Genomic DNA, 20,516 nt, shown 5'->3' on the forward strand with positions numbered 1-20,516 from the left:
TATTGTTGGGATTAGTTTTTTTACTTTGCATCTAAAGCAAAAATTGGTTGAAAAATTTCAGTTCAGATATTCAAAGCAAAACAAACAAGCAAAGAAAAAAAATCACTGACTATAGAATCAGTAAAACAGTAAAAGACAGGATTTTGTAAGAGATTTTAATGTATTTGTGAAAGTGGTTCTTAATGGATGACCTCTAAGACCCTTAGGATATACTATTTATTTGCTGTTGAACAGTGCTTGTTTTATATCTGTATTTATCAAAGCTGGAAATCCAATACTTCCTTTGGAAGAACAATTCATTCCACCAATGTCTTCTCTGTTTATGTTGGGTTCCTGTGTTTTAGTTAAGTAGTGGATGCTTCTTGTTACATTAAAGTGCTCTGGCATGGTTAGATGTTTTCTCTGACTCCTCAAAACACTGTTATGAAAATGTGCAACAATCTATATTATGCTGGAGCCACCTGGAGATATTGTTAACTCAGTGCATATTATAAAGGGAGCAGTATTTCTGATGTGACTTAATCATAGAATCAGTGCTTTACAATCCCTTCTGTAAAGGGTACCTAAACTTCCCCTGACTTCCCGCAATGCTCAGTGTGTTTCAATGTGTCATGTCACTGAGAGCATCCTGAGTGTTAAATGTGACATACTGTTCTATCATGGTTTTAATAGCACTATTATATATGAGTATGTTGAAGAAGGGAAGGTCCATTACTTCAACTCCCAGTTGTGATTCCTCAAGTCTTGTGTCTGTTCCTTGCACTTACTGAACTATAAGGGACTGTTGGTGTCTTGGTCTCCAGTGGTTCTCAACTCATGCCCCAAAATCAATGCAAAAGATGTTTAATGCACAAAGACCCATCTGCTCCATCTGTGCATGCTCAACACAAAGTAATTCCAATCCTACTCAGTGAATTTTAGAAAGCTAGTAAAAGACCACAAGTTACATGTGCAATGTTTCTCCAGGGGAGATAGAAAAAAAAAAAAAAAGCATCACTAAAGCCTCGTGTCCTTATAAATAATAGTAATATCAATAAAGTGGACATGACAGACATTATAAAGACCCTACAATCAGATTCCTTCCCAGGTTCTAACCTGGATTTCAGTGTGTATATGACTATGCACAGAGGGCATACCAATTGGACATCAGAGATTTTAGCATCAGAAGCTGCACTGCACCCTACTTTGTTGCCACCCATGGCCCTCCTCTGGAGCCTTACCTGGAGATGCACAGTTCACCTGCAGTTATCAAGTTTTGCATGAAGAGAGAAAGAATCTTTCTTGATTCCTGCAGGTTAAGCAAGGGATTAGTACCTGATGCAAATAGAATCAATAAGCAATTTCCTTCGTAACACAAGGGCGACCTTCTTGACATCAGTTCTTTAGTGGTAAAGGACAGGCATTTTTACAAAGTTGCATGGATTACCATGTATCTTAAGAATCCAGTAGCACATACTCCTTGCTCACACTTTATCAGGTGCCTGTCCAGACTCATCCTCCCTTGGCCCTTTCTGTGTCTACCTCAGCCCGTGTGGGCACATATCCCTAATACCAATGACAGTGTATCTGGGTACATCTGTCCATTGCAAGTTTGTATGAGCTGAGCCTCTCTCCTTGTGGTGCATGCATCCATCCCACCTGCAAGTCCAGCACAACTGTGATTATGTTGTCTGTCCTGCTCCCCTAGGATTCTGATCTCTGCTCCCCTGTGATTTACAGTGGATTCTTTCTCGGCCTTGTGTGGCACTGCTAAGAGCAAGTCCCTCAACTGTATAAATGATGTGTGCAAAAATGATGTCTCCTGCAAGGCTAAACCAAACAGACAGTGCTCCTCAACAGCCACTGCAGCATTTCACTGTCTGCCTTGGTCTACAAGCTCTGTCAGTATGGTTTTGCAGCCTATATCTATTATAGATCCTCTCTACTCCCCATTGCTAAGTCTGAGATCTGTGCATAGGACTCAACTTTCACATGAGTGTTAGCACAGGATAGCTGCTATTGCTTTTAGAAACAGAATCCAACTGAAATGCAGTGAGGTAATATGCTATGGATAGCTGATTTCATGAGAGAACTGCAACCAGGTAGGACTTCTCCACAGTGCACTGCACGCAAACCTGTGTTCTCCCTGCTGGGGTGAGCCCTACCATCCTACTGGGTACTGTCACAGCTGGAGTGAATTGAGGAGCCAGAAACTCTGCCCTTCAGATTGCCCCCATAGCACCAGCTTTTTACAGACACACATGGCTGGACTGATGCTGATATCTGCTTCACACCTACGTCTCCCTAGTCTGGAGGTGCAATGTCTCATCCCTTTCTCTGCTTATATAAGATGTAAAGATACTGAGTTCTTCCCAGAAATCAGGTTACAATCACTGTGTGATTCAGCTTCCAGATCTGTTCAGTGGGGCTACTGAACCTTGCCTGTGTGTCCCAAGGTGAGGATTAATCTGTTAATGTTTGTAAAAAGCTATGTAAATGCTCTGTATCATGCTGACAGGTCAAGTACTGCATTGCTCACTGACTGCTTCTCCTGGCAGTGTAAGATATATGCCAAACAATGTCTGTGCTTCCAGTTGATGTTCACTGATCTATCTTGACTGGCTTAACCCTCTCAGGATTTGGCTTTCCTTAGGCTTCTGATAGGTGATACAACACAAATATGCAAGGCTGCTGCTTTTCCACGTAACCTTGAATACAATAAATACATCACCGTATGCTTCTGCAGGACCATTAACTCTCAGGAAACCTTTTGGTTCTCCTGAAGGACGCATGGAAAGTGAAGAAGGGAGCTGGAGCTCAGTTCCCTGCTTAGCTGTTGGCAGGAAGGTAGCAGTAGTAGTTATTTCTTTAAACTGTTGTCTAGGATCATTGGGTAGTTTAACTGGTTAAAGTACCAGGTACTTGATCCTAGTTATTAGGATTTTTATGTGGATTTTTTTGTATGAATGTGTAACACTTTCATAACGTTTCATGCTTTTTGCAGTGAAGCTCATTTGTTACTGATATTTGCTGATGTATCTGTGGATATATTTAAGTTTTCCCAATCTATGAGAGCTGCTCCAAAAGTAATGCCTCCTTGTTTTATTATGTTTGCCCACAACATGGTCTTGTTTGTCCCTGATGAAAATACCTAGCTAATGGTGGTGACTATGTTGCAAAATAGTGTTTTTTTGGCTGAGAATTTCCATTACAATAAATGGGAGGCATTACTTTCAGAGCAAGTTATGTAGATAACAGTGCTGCTGAGCAGTTTAGGAGCTGTTCTCAGCACAAGCTGCTACCGAGTGAAATCAGGACAGCTAAAAGGAAGGGATTTTCTGTGAGCCTTTTTTGCTATGTGACACACTTTGAGGCTACAGGAGTTGGTATCTCACTGTGCAGGTCACTTTCTGGGACTAACGTAGAGATACGGTGTTGAACTATTCAATAGCAGTTAATGAAAAGTAGTTTTTTGTTTCTTACGATGTTGTTTGTGTAAGCAACTTTTGCTTCTAAGGCCCGATTCAGTCCCTGATGGAATTGGTGAGAACTGTGCCACTGTTTTTTCCCACAATAGGACTGCACCATTGGTTGCTTTCACCACAGCAATGTGTGCATGGTTGTTGTAACAGCAAACATGACCAGACTCTGGCTTTCTTTATCTAAAAACCTCTATCCTTTTTTTGTTTGTTTGTTTGTTTTTCCTTTTACTGCTTTGGAGTAACAAAAGCCCATATAAATGCACACAGTTTGTATTGGTCTAGTGGTTTTAAGTAACAGGTAGAGGAAAGATGATAGGATGTGGGCTTTGAGTTGCATCTTTGTATTGTTGCAGGATGGTGGCTGTTTCTCAGGCAGATGAAGGCCCTTGTACTGACTGGGAGACTTTCTGCTCCCACCTGGCTGTGCTGGAGTTAACTGGAGCACAAATTAGTGAAATCTATTCTGTTCTTATTTACTTGCAGATACCTGCATGTGGTGTAGTGCTGTGCATTTATAAGTCGTGCACTTTTCCTCCTCAGTAACATTTACTTTAGCCCTGGGGGAAGTGCAGCTGTGACCAGAGTGGATGACTTCATCAGAAGAGGGAAGTTACCCAGCCTTACTGACAGATATTTATGAAGAGTTTCCCAAGGCCAGCCTCCAAATACATTACCGCTGAGATACTTTTGACATTTGTAGTCCAAGAAGTGCTATTCAGAGTAAAACACTGCCAGTGGGTTTTCATAAAAAGCTTGTTTCTTGAATTATCTGTGTGGGCTTGAATAGAGCTCTGAGTTGTAAAGCCCTAAGATGTCTTTTGAAAGAACTCTACCAGCCTGTATCTGTCTTCCTTTCTTCCCCAGACACGGGGACCTGCAGCAGTGCTTTTTGCTCTGAAGCTACCTGCAGCACCCCTGCCTGTGGCTAATTCCTACTTGGGCTTGCACTCTCCAAGCAATCCCCAGTGGACTGGGGCAGAAAGAAAATAATTGGAATCAACTCAAAGAAAGAACCGTGAACTATGGGCAAGAAAATATGAGCAAATGCAATTGAGATGCAAGCAGATTGGATTTTTTTTTTTTTTGTTTATTTTTTTACCACAGACAGATTTTTGAATAATAAAATGAATATAAATATTGGACCTTTGAAAAGAAAATGTTTACTATTAAAATCAACCCACAAACATGTACCATGAGAAACCTTTCTTCTTTGACGCAGCTGTCAACCCTTTGGAGGTTTTAAATTGTAATTCATCTGGTGTAAGTCTTAGTATCTGCTTAAAAAGAAAAATCAGGAGCATTAAACTTTTGTCTGGGCTTTTAAAAGCATGGGAAAACTAATATAATTGCTGTACTAACATAGAGTTATACATTTTAGGGCCTCCAATTTTTGGCAAAGAATGGTTGTGTCTTTTGATTCATGAGATATTTTGCTATATAATGTTGTCATACACTTTCTCTTAAGAAAAAAAAAATATATATATATATATATATATATATATATCATCTCCTCTGGACTATCTGACACGACAATTTCATTTGTAACTACTGGTGCCTCACTCCAGAGCTGGCTGTGTTTCAGTCAGCAGTGGCTTCATAGAGTTTCTACATGAATTATTGGGCTGTGTTCAGTATCTAGAAGCCTAAGGAGTTGAAAAGTATGGTTCTAATGTCTGACTGCAACTTGAAAGGGTTCCTCAGATGCATAGCCTGGTGTAACAATGACCTGTTTGTGGTTGCAGCAAAGCAATGCCCATAATGAACTCAACAGAAATAAATCTCTAGGTGACAAAAGGATATTCCCTGTCAGATCCAAAGGATGCTCAGCATGGCTTCTGGGATGAACATGATAGACTGGTTTTAGAGCGTGAGAAGAACAAGTGTTAGCAAAGTTCACCATATCAGTGGCATTTGGGAGTAGCTCAGAACTGCTAAGATACGCATAATTGAACTTAGTTTGAATTCTTAAGTTAGACAGGCTTGTACAAATGCTTTTAGCCAGCTGGAAAGTCTTTGGAGAAAAAAGCAAATGGGAATCTTTTGAGGTTTCCTCTGTATCAAGAGGATTTTTTTTCTGTTATGTGTTAGTTTATTTTCATTAAACAATGATGTTGATTCACACAGCATTGACATATTCTTATTTAGCAAATTATTATTATTATTATTATTATTATTATTAATTTATTTTTAGTTTTAGTTTTGTGCTCTTCTTGATGTCTCCAGAGCTATCAAGAAGAGATCAATTGCTAGTGTTTAGTGACTCCTGATCAAGAGTGTAGGGCCTGTGGGTGGGTCTTCTTTTATGGCTGGCACGTGTACAGTGCATAATCTGAGATGGCACTGACCCTAGCAGCCTTATGGTACTAATATTTTCAGCAGGATGAATTGTTCTTGAATGGTTTCTTCAGTGTACTGTGTTATATTCCCAAACGTTTTTTTCATAATCTTGAGCATATGTCCTAAATTTCCTCTCTGCTCTTTTTATTGCATGGGTTTGAATGTAGCCAACAGCAAAGGTCAAAAGACATTTTACTGTTTCTATTTCTGTATTTCTGTTAAGATGAATTAAATTGTTGGTGCTGTAAAGTGACTTGTTAAAAAGCTTATGCTGCAAGACTTCAACTGGTATAAACAGAAGCTGAACTGCATCAGTTTAAACCAGATGGTCCAGAGAGACAGTGTGGTCCACAGAGTAGGGAACTGATTCCGAAACCAAGAAAGAGAGTTTGATTCCCTGAAGCCAAGGAAGCTCCAGGATTTTAAATAGTGTGTTTCATCTTACTCTGACTCAGTTTTTTTCCTGGTTGAGTGGTGGAGTGGTTCTGTATTTTAAGGTACTTTGCACTCTCAATTCATTAATCACGTGGTTTTATTTTCACATCTAACATTAGTCAGTAAAGGTGCCTATTCAGTCTATGTTACAGGCAGGTTCTGAGATCTAGGTATGCTGTGGTACCATTGTACACATAATTATGTTTACCACTGTCCATATGTGGTAAAATGTATAATTTCTCAGTCCATAACTTAACTGGGAAAGCATCAGTTCTACAGATATAGGCATAACAGTTAGAATAGAAAACAGTTCTGTGTGAACAAATAGAAGGCTTCATTTTGAAACACTTGATTTTGAAAACTGACATTTATCAAACCACTGTTTCTTGGCTTTGTTGCACTTCATTTACTTATCACACCAGTTCAGTGGGACTTAGTGGTCTTACTGTACTTTACATGGACTGTGGGACTTAAAATCATTTTCAGTGACTAATTTTGTACAATTTATGTACTAGGAATATTTTACTTATTATTAGCAGCCTCTTTATTGCAAGCAACATTTTTAATGTCTATTATATGTCAAAAAATAGGGCTAAACTTGGCTCTCAGTTCTAGGAACATAAATAAATATTATCTTTCCTCTTAACAGTGATTCTACTTAATGTTTTGTGAATAAAATTTGGCTTGGTGTCCACCAAAGGATAATATAGAAAAATATATGTTTAGCTCCCTAAATCCTTGATAGAGGTTACCAGTATGCTACTGAATATACTATTAGAGAACAGTGAAAAATTATCAGTTTTATGTGTGGCTGTGTTCTCAGTTTTATTCATTTTTCATATAGGCATTGTTTTAAATTAGTGGCACTACATTAGAGTATGTCAGAATGCATCACATAAACTGATAGAATTTATCATGACCTTGAGGCAACATGATGTGTATGCTGCATTGTATTAGCTATCCAGATATGTTCCTTACATAGTACAGTATTCACTTCAGACAGGGAAATAACATGGGTGGTTATACATACTGTACAGAAGACATATGCAAATAATCTCTTCAGTCTATAGCCAGATCATTTGTATTTTATTAAAACCAATAGGAATAAGCTCAAACAAAATAAATAAATAAAAATTAAAAAATACAGATGGTTTTGCTGCATACGCAAGGTGACATCCTTTGCTGAGCAATGGAAATCTCCGAACGTTAGGAAACATGTTTTTGCTATGAGGGCAATCAATCACTGACAGAGTCTGCCTCAAGAAGCTGTGGAGTCTCCACTCTTGGAGATGTTAAAAAACGTTCAAGTAAGTAACCACAAAAAAACCTGAAAATATTTTACTGCTTTCTTACACTAAGAGTACTCAATTGCACATTGGTAATTCTTCTTAAGGTTTTAGAGAGATAAATGTAATAATTTTTCTATGTTTTCCTTTGATGGACATCAAGACAAATTCTATTTGAGTGTGGTACTTGGTAGCCACCTCTGGATGACCCTACTTGAGCAGCGAGTTGGGACCAGACGACTCCAGGGTTCCTTCCACAGATCAGACATTTTATTATTCTGTGTTATATCACACAAAAGAAATGAAGTGCTGCTTCTTTCTTTAGTGCCCATCCTTATTGTTCTGTCCAAGCATTGGGCAAGTTAATCAGGATATTTTCCATCCTGAATCTCATTCCTCTGCTGTGCTAGAGCTCCACCTGTGGCCACGCAGAGATGAGCTTTCACCTGTGCTTGCTTGAACAGTTGGGATGTTTCCCCAGGATCTTAGTAAGCTGAATATTCACCTCTCTTTCACACCATGCTCACTCTTCTTGCAAGACAAAGGGAGAGCTGCTCCCACAGGTCAGTGCCTGGGCCTCCAGAGAATGTGTAAGTTGACCTTCAGCAAATTGCTTCAACCTTCTGCTCTTTTTCCCCCACCTTCCCATACATCGTTCTGTTGTGATTTTGTAATCTGGTTGGGCTAAGGATCATTCTTGCTGTCTTTGTCTGGTTTCTAGCCCAGACGTCAGCAGGGGTTGCCGCATGCTGCTGCAATAAAAATGACTAATGATGATGATAAAAGGTGTGGGAGTTGGTTGCCTGGAGTGCTATCCTACTTTGCTAACTTTGTTTTAGAAACTGACTTCTTCCGATTACGTTATTCTATCAAAGTTAATTCTAACATTTTAAAAGTAGCCAGGGATTTTCTGTTGCCTCACTTTTGGAATACCCATTCTAAAACTTGGAAAGAAGTTCTGAAATTTTCAGTTTGGATGCTAACTGCTGTTACGGAGCCAATAGCCTGATTGCCAGGTTATCAGCACCTTCAAGTGTTAGCTCCAAATGTATCCTAAAAGGGGCATTCAACAGAAAAGTGCTCTATTTTTAAATTAGGGCTGAGATAGGTAATAATAACACAGAAAACACTATGTGAAAAGAACATTATCAAGGTTGCACAGCTCAGCACTTGAAAATAAGAAGTGCTGCAAGTAAAATTGTCCCAACTCCATTAATTTGCCACCTTGCACAGGTACATCAGTCAAAGGCTATTTTTGCAAAGGATTGGAGTCTAGCGTGGTGTACAGAATAGATGACACAGTTTGTGAGTTCAATACCTGATTTACTTTTTGCTGTTCAATGCATAGCTCAAATTCTGCTGTGAAGGCAAAGCTATTTCCTGCTGGGGCATTCCATGGTGTTCCACATTGCAGGTCCTTGCTGTGTGCAGACACTGACTTAGATACCTTTATAGTGTCTTAATAGCAATTCTAGTTATAATTTTTTCTTGTACGCGTGGTAATGTCCAGCAGAAAAGACAAGATTACAAGTACCTGTAATTGTGAGAGCCCAATTTAATTTTTTTAGTGTACTAACGGCACATACTGCATGAGGCCATGCATTCCCACTGCAATGGCCAGGGTTCTCTGATGCAGATATTTAAGCCCTTGAGCGCAAGATAGGGTCATAGAAAATGAAGTGTACAGAACTTTTGTGCATTGTTGTCCAGGAGTTGTCCCTTTCCTTGGGGAAGCATCTCACTCTTGTAGACATAGGACTGCTGCTTCTTTTTGCTCTCTCCAGCCAACTTTATATTCTTCATTAAAAATAATAAAGACTGCAAACAAAATCCATTTTCTATCCTGTCCTATGGCAAATGCACTGGGCACTGAATGAATCTGGTGTTTGCTGAATAGAACAATGGTTAGTTACAAACTGCTTGGCAATACACAAACAGAAGAAGGCTGACTCCATGCTGGATCACTTTTAGTTAAGTCTTTTTTGACTGATCTTTGCAAATTTATTATACAAACTATTTATCTTTGAAAAGAAAACACAGCATTTTTCTATTTGAACTTTTTTGTTGACAACCATCAGTGTCTGTTTTTTGAAACTCATTTCAAAGGTTCTGCGCAGATCATTTAAGCACAGAGATTAATTAAGCAGGAAAAAATACAATAAATCTAATTTAGTTTTCAAACTTATCAGTTAAAACTGAGTACATTTTCAGACACATAACACTTTCATCATTACTGATATCAGGCTACCACAGTTGCAGTAAAATTGCCACTGTGCTCCTTGCCTAAAATCTGAAGATACTCACGTATTTCACAGATACATTTAGCAGATTTAAATGTGGCAAAAATAATCATCAGTTTCCAAACATCATTTAGACTTCTAGACCCACAAACTAACAGCTCTTTTCTAAGGAAGCTCATATGTTATATTCCTCAAGGTTTTTTGATGTTTTTTAAGGAGAAGGCACTTCTGAGCTCCATTCTGAAGAACTTATCCTCAGGGTAGATTGATCCATTAGAGGACAAATTATCTTCTGGTCTTGGCAGAATTTAGAGATAATGTATAGCCAAAGAAAGATAAATGTGTGTAACTTCCTCCTTGTAATATTTCTTCTGAAGCGGCTCAGTTTCCATTCCAACATGCAGTGGCGTGAGGGCAGCTCTTCAAATTTCTTATGGCAGAGGTTATGTGCCTTCTGGCAGATGTGGGAGACCTGTCTTTCACTGATACTTGAGTATTGTATCTTTCCTTTTACAGGGTCTTACTTTTTTTCCTCCTAAAAGAGAACCCTGCAGGTGACTTTGAAGTAGAAAATAAAGTGCTGAGGTCTAAAATGATAACGATGGAAGGAGATTCTATAACACATTATTCATCAAGCTGTTTCAGTTAATGACATTTTTATTGGGACAAAGATACAAATTTTAAGGTTTTTAACAGTTAGGTGTTTTGTTTTTTTCTTCTTTCTCAGAATATACAATGATAAGAGTGGACACTGCCAAACATGACTATTCAAAGTTAGGAACCAAAGAGTAATCTGACCTGCTCTGAATTGATACCCATAGGATATAACCAGCATGCAGGGATGGTCACGGTAGTGTTCAGAAGTTCTTTTTTAAGCTCAGAACTGAGAGATCTGCCTTCAAATCTTTTTTCTGTGATAGTTACAGGGGCACAGGAGAGAGATGTTAACCTCCTCTTTTTTTTCTCCTATCCCTCCTGTGTTTTGTTGGGTTTTTTTCTTCTTTTTTTTTTCTTTGAATGAAAAGTGTCCCCTCTATGGTTAGGCTGCAGTTGGACTTGATGATCTTCAAGGTCTTTTCCAACCTGGGTAATTCTATGATTCTCTACCAGAGTTGGTCTATATAAATGATAAAATCTTTGGAGTAAGGACAATGCATCTTCAGAATGCATAGCACACAAACTTCATGGTAATGAAAGAATCCAAAGACAAGATTACGTCCTCTGTTACTCAAAAACCCCTCAGCATCACTGCAGAAGGCAAGAAAGATAACCGAAAGCATGATATTGATTTTGTGTGAGGAACAAGTAGAATAGGATTTTTTAGCTTTCCAAAAAGATGACTACAGAGATATGGTAGGAGATTTACAGTATTCTAGGTGCCCTGCAGTCTGAAATGCAATTATGCACTGTTTCAAATTACACTGTTAGGAGTAAAGTAGCAGGTTTAAAGAGTAAGTGATGATTTTTCAGGTGTTCCTTAATTATCTTCTGAGCTCATTGCTAGAGGATGCTGTATAGAAAACAAGAAGTTGACCTGAATTCAGAAAGTAATTAGACAAAATTAGAGAAAAGTCCAAGAGATGTTCCCTCTGGCATAGAAAGTCCTTTACCTGCAGTTCTTTGGACTCTAGTTAGGTACGGAGCTAAGCATTGCTGTACACTCGTGCTGTGTATGTTTGGCATCAGCTGATGGCAAGGGGACACTTAGCTTAGGTCTGGTTATGCTTATTCTCATTAGTACCACAGTGTGTTGGGTCTGTGCCAGAAATCCTATACAGCAGACCTGGGAAATGAGCACTGTGGCTAGTTCAGTCCTGAGGGTGAAGAAGCAGCCAGTGATGAAACACCAAAGGCCTGTCAGTGATTATGTTTGTCTTCTCCTTCCACACTGAGGCTACTTCTACAGGGGAGGGAGCCCACTGGGCTCTGAAAGACAGGGCTAAGCAGATGCTAGATGAATCTGGGACATGAAGAGTCTGTTCTCCAGCATGATATACACAATATGCAACCTCTGTGTTTCAGCACTAAGTGCTCTGTGCTGTCCTGGAGACATGGCACTTAGCTCCAGCTCCATGCTGCACCAGCAACCCAAGTGCAATTCTGCACCCATATGCGTCCAGGGACATAGGCCTTCATAGTCAGGAGTTAAAGTAGCTGCAAACAGCAGAGCAATAAATTGCTTGAAAGTGGAGCACAAGCAATGTCGGTTGTTTTTTAGATCTAGTACATTTGCACACATTGTAGAAAGATTCGTGTAAAAAAAGCATAATTCCCATCATTCTCCCATTCTTACTGCTAGTAGAGAGTATCAGGGTTGACTAATGGAATAGCACAAGGGAGGAAATACTCTTTGAACTCAAGAAATCTGAAAAGAAATACCAAGTATTTAAAGGATGAAAATGACAAATATGCTGTGGCACCAACTGAGAATGAAACATTTCTGAGCATTAGCACCGAGCAACCAAGCACAGTGCTGTGCATCAGAAAAATGGATTGTGAAGAAGAAATAAGCCAGTCTAAATTGATAAGAATTATACAGAAACTTAACCACTGCTTGGGCCAACCCAGAAAATTCATCATTTCTGGGTTTGTGAAATTTGGAATTAGAATCATATATACTTCCAGTTCTATTTGAAGTAACTTGCTAGTTTTGATCAATAATCATTTTTCATAGGGTGTCTTCTACCTAAGAGGAGAGGGCTGTAGGTCGAAGGGTGGCCTTTGATCAGTTTTGTTTCTTTCGCAGACTAGGACACGTGAAGCTTTATTAATCCATGCTGCAGGAGGAGCTGAAGGCTATTTTTGAATCTGTGCATAGAAGCCTCTGCACAGAGAAATTACAGGGGAGTCTCCAGCAGTAGCTTGATGTTTAAGGATAATTATTCTGATATAAACTGTAGCTTCATTTCTGAGATAGAGATGCTTATATTCCAAATATCCAGTCTCTTTATAATAGAGCGTATGTATCCTGAGCACAGCAGGGTGAAGCATGGTTTCAGACAGAAATGAGCAGAAGAAAGGAGGGAGAAGGCAAATTCTCCACCTTTCCCGAGTCCCTGAGCTTCCTCGGGGACAAAACCAGCTGCCAGCGCATCTATGGGACCTGACCCATAGTGGGGTCCAGGGTGAGCCCTGTAATACATTGCTGCTTTGAATTCTGCCCTCTTAGAAAAACCTCACTGTTATGGAATGCCCTCCGTTATTGGAGAGGAGGTCTAACACTGCTGAGGCCCTTGGTGATATCGTGGCTATGGAGCTATAAATAGCATGTATTTCCCACTGCCTGAAACCTGCCAGCACAGCAGCAGGATGACGTAGGTTCGCTTTCCTGCTGGAGCACTACATAAGTGCTTCTCCTCTCTCCGCTGAGACGTCTGTTAGCTATAGACACTGGTTTCTGTGCTCACTGTTGGGGAGATGTTATTGAACTGAGCTCACATTTCTGCTTTTTCTGATCTTTTTTTCTTTACAAGAAACACCTCTCCCTAGGCACCTTTCCTTGCCTCCCCTCCCTTTCCTTTTGGACAGGTCTCTGCTTTTGTAAGGTTTTCAGATTGTTGCTCAGTATTAGTTCCTGCTATTCCCACTTTGATTCATCTGCTGTTATACATAATGCACTGTCTGTACAGACTGCTCTGGCTGAAGGGATTTTTTTGAAGCTTTTTTAGTGGTCTGAGAGCTTCTTTCTTGCTTTTCCTTCTCTCAGCTTTACCATGCATTCATATGATATCTTTCAGTGCTGCAAATAAATGCAGATGGGTGATCCTGCAGCTGCTGATACCTCTCTGAGCAGTATCATGACTGGCAGCTAACAGCATAGTGTGTGAGTGAAAGTTAGGGGAGGACAGATCCAATTCAAGATGTCACCAGGACTGTATGTGGGTACAAAGTCATCACAGAATTGAGAATATGGCAGTGTAATCCTTATTGGATAAAGGATGCCAGGGCTGCTGACACTCACAAACGTTTCTGCTGGCTTTGCCTTCCTCCCACTGGCAGCAGTGCAACACACATTGGAATGTACTGCTCAGCATCCTGCCCAGGGGCTGTACTGAATGGGAGCTGAGATTGGATCTTAGTTGGAAATCAGGTTAGATATTAAGAAAAATTTCTTCTTAGAAAGAGTATTGAGGTACTGGCATAGGCTGCCCAGGGAGGTGGTGGAGTCACCATCCCTGGATGTGTTCAAGGAAAGGGTAGATGTTCTGAGGGACATGCTGAGTGGTCATGGTGGGGATAGGCTGACAGTTGGAGTAGATGACAACAGTGGTCTCTTCCAACCTTTATGATTCTGTGAGCATGCAGCTTTCCTACATCTGTGCTTGGAGGAAAGTAAGGTTAAAAAAAAAAAATTGTTATGAGGAAAACTCTTCTTTGTGTGTTGTACAAGTGGGATTAAACCTCTTCTCCTCTGGTAACTGGAGTTCTTCTGTGTGCAATAAGGGAAGGTGGCAGTTCCAGCAGCAGCTGAATTCACACTCTGCTTTGTATGATTTCTGTGCGTCCTTCAGTTTGCTAATCAAAACAAGTTTCTGCTGTGTTTCTTATCCCCGGAGGGCGGAACTATCCCCAGAAAATTAAAGATCTGTTATCTGTTAATGTGTCATCACAACTAATAGCCTGGGGACTATAAACAAGTTTAAATATCAGAACAGTTTGGCTGGTGATTGTCTGTGATTATGTATTAAGAATACAAAATTTGTGCCCAATGATATTCAAGCTAGACTGACGATGAGAAGCCAGCTCCTCAGCTGCTGTAAATGGAGGTGGCTGGGCTGAGAGCAGCGGGGAGGCTGCTCAGCACCTGACCCTGGGAGCTTTGCAGAAGTTCCCATTCCTGTTTGTCAAAGCACTGGGTCATACAGGCCAGCACAGGTCTAAGCAGAGTGCAGACACTTCTCTCCCATTTTGATATCTGGGCACAGTGCTCCTCCCAGCTGTGCAGCTTGCAGCCTTTTGGGCACTTTGTCAGTTTTGACCTACAAGCAAAATAACTGCAGATTGCTCAGCTTTGTCAAGAGCAAGTCAAGGAGCCAGTGTGTTCAAAAGCTGTCAGATATATCAGGCTGGTACCTCAAGAGGGATGTGCTTTGCACCTTCAACTTGACAAACGCACTGCAGTAAAATAACAAACATGCACTCCCTGCCACAATTTCCAAAGCCCAGATGCTGCCCCATCACCTTCAGCTCACCAACGGCTCATGCTGAGGGTGAGGAGACAAGGAATGGTTATTTCCTCTCGCTAGAAATGCTGTGTTTAGTCCACAGGACTACTTACAATATCAGCATGCAGTGAGACCTATGGATCCATGGAGATGGCAGTGGGTGCACTTTATAAGATAGATAGATTTGAAACTGTTCATGTTAACATCACCCTGTTCTGAAAAGCTTTGCTGTTTCTATGGGTCATTTCCCAGCACAGACTGAGAAAGAATCCCAAGGATTAGAAGTTGAGGCAGTGAGACATAGGGTGATATCCCCTAGATATGTACAAAGTCAATAGTAGTTCAAAGAGGTGAATATCAGAGAAGTGTTATGAGCTGTCCTTGTCCCTGTGCAAAGCAGAATACACAGAATACTTTTCATGTATATCTTTACAGATGGTGTATCTTTCTGAAAGGCCGATACCAGGTTAATTACGAATCTTGAAAAATGGTATAGGAAGCACATTCATTTTGATAAGGCAAGAGGTCACTTACCTAACAAAGTACTACTTAAATAAGAAGGATCACTATTAAAGAAATGGTTTATCTAGTGCTATCTATTCCTTCTGTATTGATCAGCATATCTGGGCAAGGAAAAGGAGTGTTTTTGACAAGCATGAAGTCCCAGAAGAAAAAAGTAGAAAAGGAGCAATGTGTCATAAGAATCTTACAACATGAAACAATGTCAAATAAATGAAATCAATTTCCAGAGAACAATAAAGGCTGAAAAAAGTTACCTGGAAAGCAAAAAGATTTTGATTTATTTTTTTTCATTAATTAGAGACACTATATTAAAAGTGTCAGGAACTATTTTCCCTGTAGCAGAAAACACCTTCAAGATGCAGCCAGCCAAAATTCCCCTCTGAGCACGAGATCTGTGAAGGTGAAAAGCTTGAGTCTGGCATCAGAAGAGCGCTCCTTGTCTCCCAAGGTTACTCCGTAAATGTGGAAGAGTAATTTTGATTCTGGTCTCCTCACAGTTCAAAGTCAAAGCTTGCCTTGATTCAACAGTCCTATATTTGGCAAAGTGCTAATATAATTGTATTTGGTCCCAGTCTTGTCCGGTTGGAATGTTAAGCATCTCCTAATACCAAGCCCACTGTAGTCTCTCTCATAGCATAGGTGAGGCATGAAATAGCAAGTGGTGTATTCACACCAGAGTAATCCCTCCAAGGAAACTCAGTATCTCTTTGCTAATTATTAGAACTTGCAATGAACAAGAAAAATGATTGCGTGACCTCAGCTTAGAGACTGTGCAGCCTGGGGACCCCTTCTATCATAGGCTGCCAGCAGTGGTTACATGGGAAGGATTTTATTAAAAAGGCAAAGATCTGGCAGTACTTCCCCAAAATACTTCTAAGGCTTCCAAAAACATAAATAAATAAATAAATCACAACTCAAGGACTTCCTAAGCCAGAGGGCTTCTCTTTATATCTAATAGTCTTTGATATACTTTTTCTTTTGTGAATTATTTAGCTACTTTTAAGATTTACGTTAATTTTAGGATTTGCAGTGTCCTGCAGGAAAGAGTCTGACGCTTTAATTGCATGCTGAACACTTTGAATTTATTAGGAAAAGATGAGTTGCTCATAGTAGGGGTTCTGTGCCCTCCAGCTGCCTCTGTTCACATCAATCCTAGAAATAAAATTATCGAGCATGTGTGGTGTAGATGCCATGACCAACCCAGACTGATTGGTGCAGGGTGTGTGGAAATCCACCCCAGCTGAGGCTGAGCGGTTAACTCTGCCTGAACCATTGGATGCAGGCAGACCAACAAATTAATCAGTGCATCTTCTCTAGCTTTTTTCAGAGACTGAGGGGTTTGGCTCACAGGATGCTTGGCTGTCATGATGTTTCTGCAGGAGCTGGAGGTGCCTCTTCAGATCCTCTTGTTTGAAGCTTGGGATCTGTGTTCTGGTCATGTCTGTGATTCCACTTGGCTTTTCAAACAAATAGTGAAATGCAGACATTTGACCAGAGGGACCATGTCCTGGCTACTGAAAGGGGAGAGAGCATGATTGTGGCACAGTTAGGGATGTGGATTTGTGGTCTGCATCCATGTGGATTCAGTGCATTGGGTTGTGAGGTTAATGTAAATGACTTTCACGGGAATTCTCCTGGGACTTCCCAGAGCCAGTTTTCCTGTCTAGGTGTCATTGATTGTGCAGTGGCAATGCTGTAGTCAGGGAAAGCACCTGCTACGTGCAAAGCAGAACTGAGCAAAAGGTGGAACACTTGGACTCCTCCAAGAACCAGCTGAAGGCAAATATGGCAAGGCCCATCTGCTGCTAGAGGAGGTCCAACAGGAAGGGTTGCAAGTGAGAGTGGCTGGAAGAACATAGGGAGCAGTTTGTGAGGGCTGGAAGGGAATCAGGAGCCAGCATGCCCTGAGAGGTGCTCGGTGCCCCTGAAGCTTTGCCCTGCTGGGTCAGATTAACAGCAGACCTGTGGGATGAGAGCATTCTGATGTCTGGTGCAGCATCACTCTAGAAGTCACAGCTTTGCTGTGAGTACATCCAGGTTAACAATTGCCTTGTTTTCTGCTGAATCACTTGGTGACGCCAAGGCAAAGCACGTAAATGCTAATACAAGTGTAAGTTTAAGGGCTGGTGGCACCTCTGCAGACCCCTGCTTCCGCCTTACTCACTGCTAATCACTTCTACATCATCATTACCTGCTGTGATTCCGGTCCTTGCAAGGATGTCAGCAGCAGTTGCTGCCCTGTATGTGAACAACTGGCAGACAAAACAAACACATTGTTTTGTCTGGACTCCCTCTTTTTTCTCACTGTCTCTCTGATGGAGGATTTCCACTCTTCCAGATCTTTCCAACCTTTTTTCACTCTGCTGCACCACAGGTAAATGAACAAGGACCTCACTCAGGCTGCACAACTGAGTTCCCAAATTATGCTGGGGGAAATGTGCCTGTTTCTGGACAGCTCTCTTTTCTCTGCCTGCCCAAGCTGCATGGAGTTCATGGAGCTCTGGTCCACAGACAGGTTAGGTGGAAGAGGAAGAAGAGGTTGTGCCTCCTTTCTTCTCCAGCCAGCACCCTCCTGTGGGCAGGAGCTGTTGGGGCACAGAAAGGTCATAGGATATGGTGGGCAGCCACAGAGATAACAGCAGGACACAGCCCAAGCCCAGCTGCTGGCAGATCAGTTTGCTTTGGGAAAACAGCCAGCCTGCTTCAGTTTTCTGGGGCAGTCTGGTTTTCTAGTTGCATCTGAATTTATAGCTTTAGATGGATGTAAGCACGGATGAATAGAATTTATCCATTTCTAATTTGAAGATCAAACATTTACCCAGGTCTCATTACCTGGCTGGCACGCCAAGGGAGCTCCAGCAGTGCCTGAAGTCAGGGCTGATTCCAGAACTGAAGGATTTTCTTTTTTGAGCATTTCAGATGCTAGAGCTGCTGCTTAGGAAATGGCTGTATCCTCCCTGCAGGCAGATCGATACCTCTCAGCTCACTGCACTGCAAGGAACTTTTCATCGTACATTAAGAATGAGGAAAATAAAAGCCAAGGTGGATGTTATTCTGGTTTTGCTGTTATTTTGAATTATTTAGAGGAAACTTACTGCTGTCTTCCTTATTGTCAGAAGACAAAATATCTGGTTTTTGGTAGTTTTTCCTATTAAAAAGGAAAAAAGTTCTTCCTATTTCTCTATGTCTCACCCACTCAGTCCTTGGTACCAAGGTGTAAATTCAGGCCTTCTCCAACTTTCCAATGTCTCCTGCATTTCTAATGCAAACCGAGTTCCCACTGACACAGGTGGAAGTCACATCTCAGTGGTGCACTTCTAACCAGCTTAATAGCAATGTTGCAGATGAGTGATAAGTGCTGTAAATGATGGCTAGCAGATAAACAGAGGGTGTTCTGGAGGATTAGAAGAAATCTCCAGGCTAGCTGAACTATTGATTAAGCATTTACTAAATAGCTAGAAAATATGTGAAACTTTAAACTGAATTATTAACATGCAGTGTTAAGAGGCAAAAAATCCTGCAGTTTCCTCCATCATTTATGTAAGCTCAGAAAAATGACCTAACTATGTGTTCTGATCTTTTTCTTCCTACTTCTAGATTATCCTGAAGGGGAGGATAAAGAAACTGGCCACCAAGATGGTAATCACTAGTGGAAATGAAGAAGATAAAGGCAGTCAAGAAAAGGAAAGCAAAGAAGAAACCATCTTGGCAATGCTTGGAATTATTGGGACAATTCTGAACCTCATTGTGATCATTTTTGTGTACATTTACACAACGTTGTAAACTAGCAGGCATGCAAATAGAACAGATAAAACGGCCATTAAGAGTGACAACAAACATTGCTGACTATTGACAAGTTGTTTAATCAGAATTGACTCTGTATTATATTAACACATCATAAAAGCACTGCCTGCAGGCAGCGAAGGCTGAAGCACAATTAATTTAACAAGACTTCTTCACGCAGTAACAAGCTAAACTCTTCTGTCCTGCCCTCTTCCTTTCGCTTTGGTTTTCGGTTTGGGGGAAACATGACTGCAATTATGTAAGTTGTAGCTTTGAAGAAATCCACCCGGGTTATGTTATTTTAACACAATTTAAAAAGAGGGGAAAAAAAAGAAAAAAAAAAAAAAGAAACTGTACACTATATACAATTAAAAATGTATACTGTATACCTGCAAAGATGGAGCTCTATGATAGCTACATAGCACAGATCACGTGTCCGTTAGGTCAAATGATATTTTTTCTCTTGGTTTATGCTTTTACTTACATCGAATCTGACAGGCTTTTTGTTTAGAATGAACATATGGTGCAATCATGAAAAAAAAAAAAAACCAACAAAAAAACCAATTCTATTGAGCAAGATCTGCCTAAAACTGATGCGATGTTGGGAGAAATGTGGTATGTGGTTATTTTAACTTTCTCATTTGCTTAACATCTGTGTCTGTTCATACCAATGTTTATAAATATATATTTTTAATAAATGTGCTATATTTTTAGCATGGACCAAACATTTGGTGACGCTTGTATTCATGCAGATAGATTTTGTTGGATGAAGTGCCCTTTTTGACAACGGATGATATTCTTCTCAGCAATTACATAGTGGTCTTGTTTGCAGCCCTCTCAGTGTAGTCTGCAGCAAGCTCACATCATGCTCATATGCATGACTTGAAGTTGGAATGTCAGCTGAAAAGCATTGCTGCCTAATACGGGAAATAGCAAAACATTGTAAGGTGACCTTTGGAGACTGGTTGCAGAAAGAAGGTTCTATTTATAGTTTGAAACAAAAAAGTGAATGGAAAGAATTTTGAGGCATCTCTCAGGATATTATGAAATTCACAGAATTTATGGCTTTCAGAATCTGGTCACACTCTCTAAGGGCTTGTAGCGAGAGAGGCAAACACAGTTATGCAGTAGGAAAGAGAAATGTAAAGAGCCTGTAGAAAGGAGCTTATGAGCAATCTAGTTTGTAAACACAGGGTGTATTTTGAATGTAACGCATCACACACACTTCTCTGACTTGTGCTTTAAATGATGTCAGTGCAGTGAAATTTTCTGATTTGCGTTTTTGGC

General features: G+C 40.5%; 1 long non-coding RNA gene across 4 annotated transcripts in view; it reads left to right on the forward strand.

Moving 5' to 3' along the window:
* The window catches only part of LOC107315262, a 140,346-nt gene extending 120,569 nt beyond the window's left edge, over window positions 1-19,777 (forward strand). For all 4 annotated transcript variants that reach the window (XR_004307478.1, XR_004307479.1, XR_001555831.2 and 1 more), the window contains one exon: window positions 19,044-19,777. This is a non-coding gene — a long non-coding RNA (uncharacterized LOC107315262). The remainder of the gene's footprint in view (window positions 1-19,043) is intronic.
* The last annotated feature ends 739 nt before the right edge of the window (window positions 19,778-20,516 follow it).

Source organism: Coturnix japonica, chromosome 5, assembly GCF_001577835.2.
Source record: "Coturnix japonica isolate 7356 chromosome 5, Coturnix japonica 2.1, whole genome shotgun sequence".
Taxonomy (NCBI): Eukaryota; Metazoa; Chordata; class Aves; order Galliformes; family Phasianidae; genus Coturnix; species Coturnix japonica.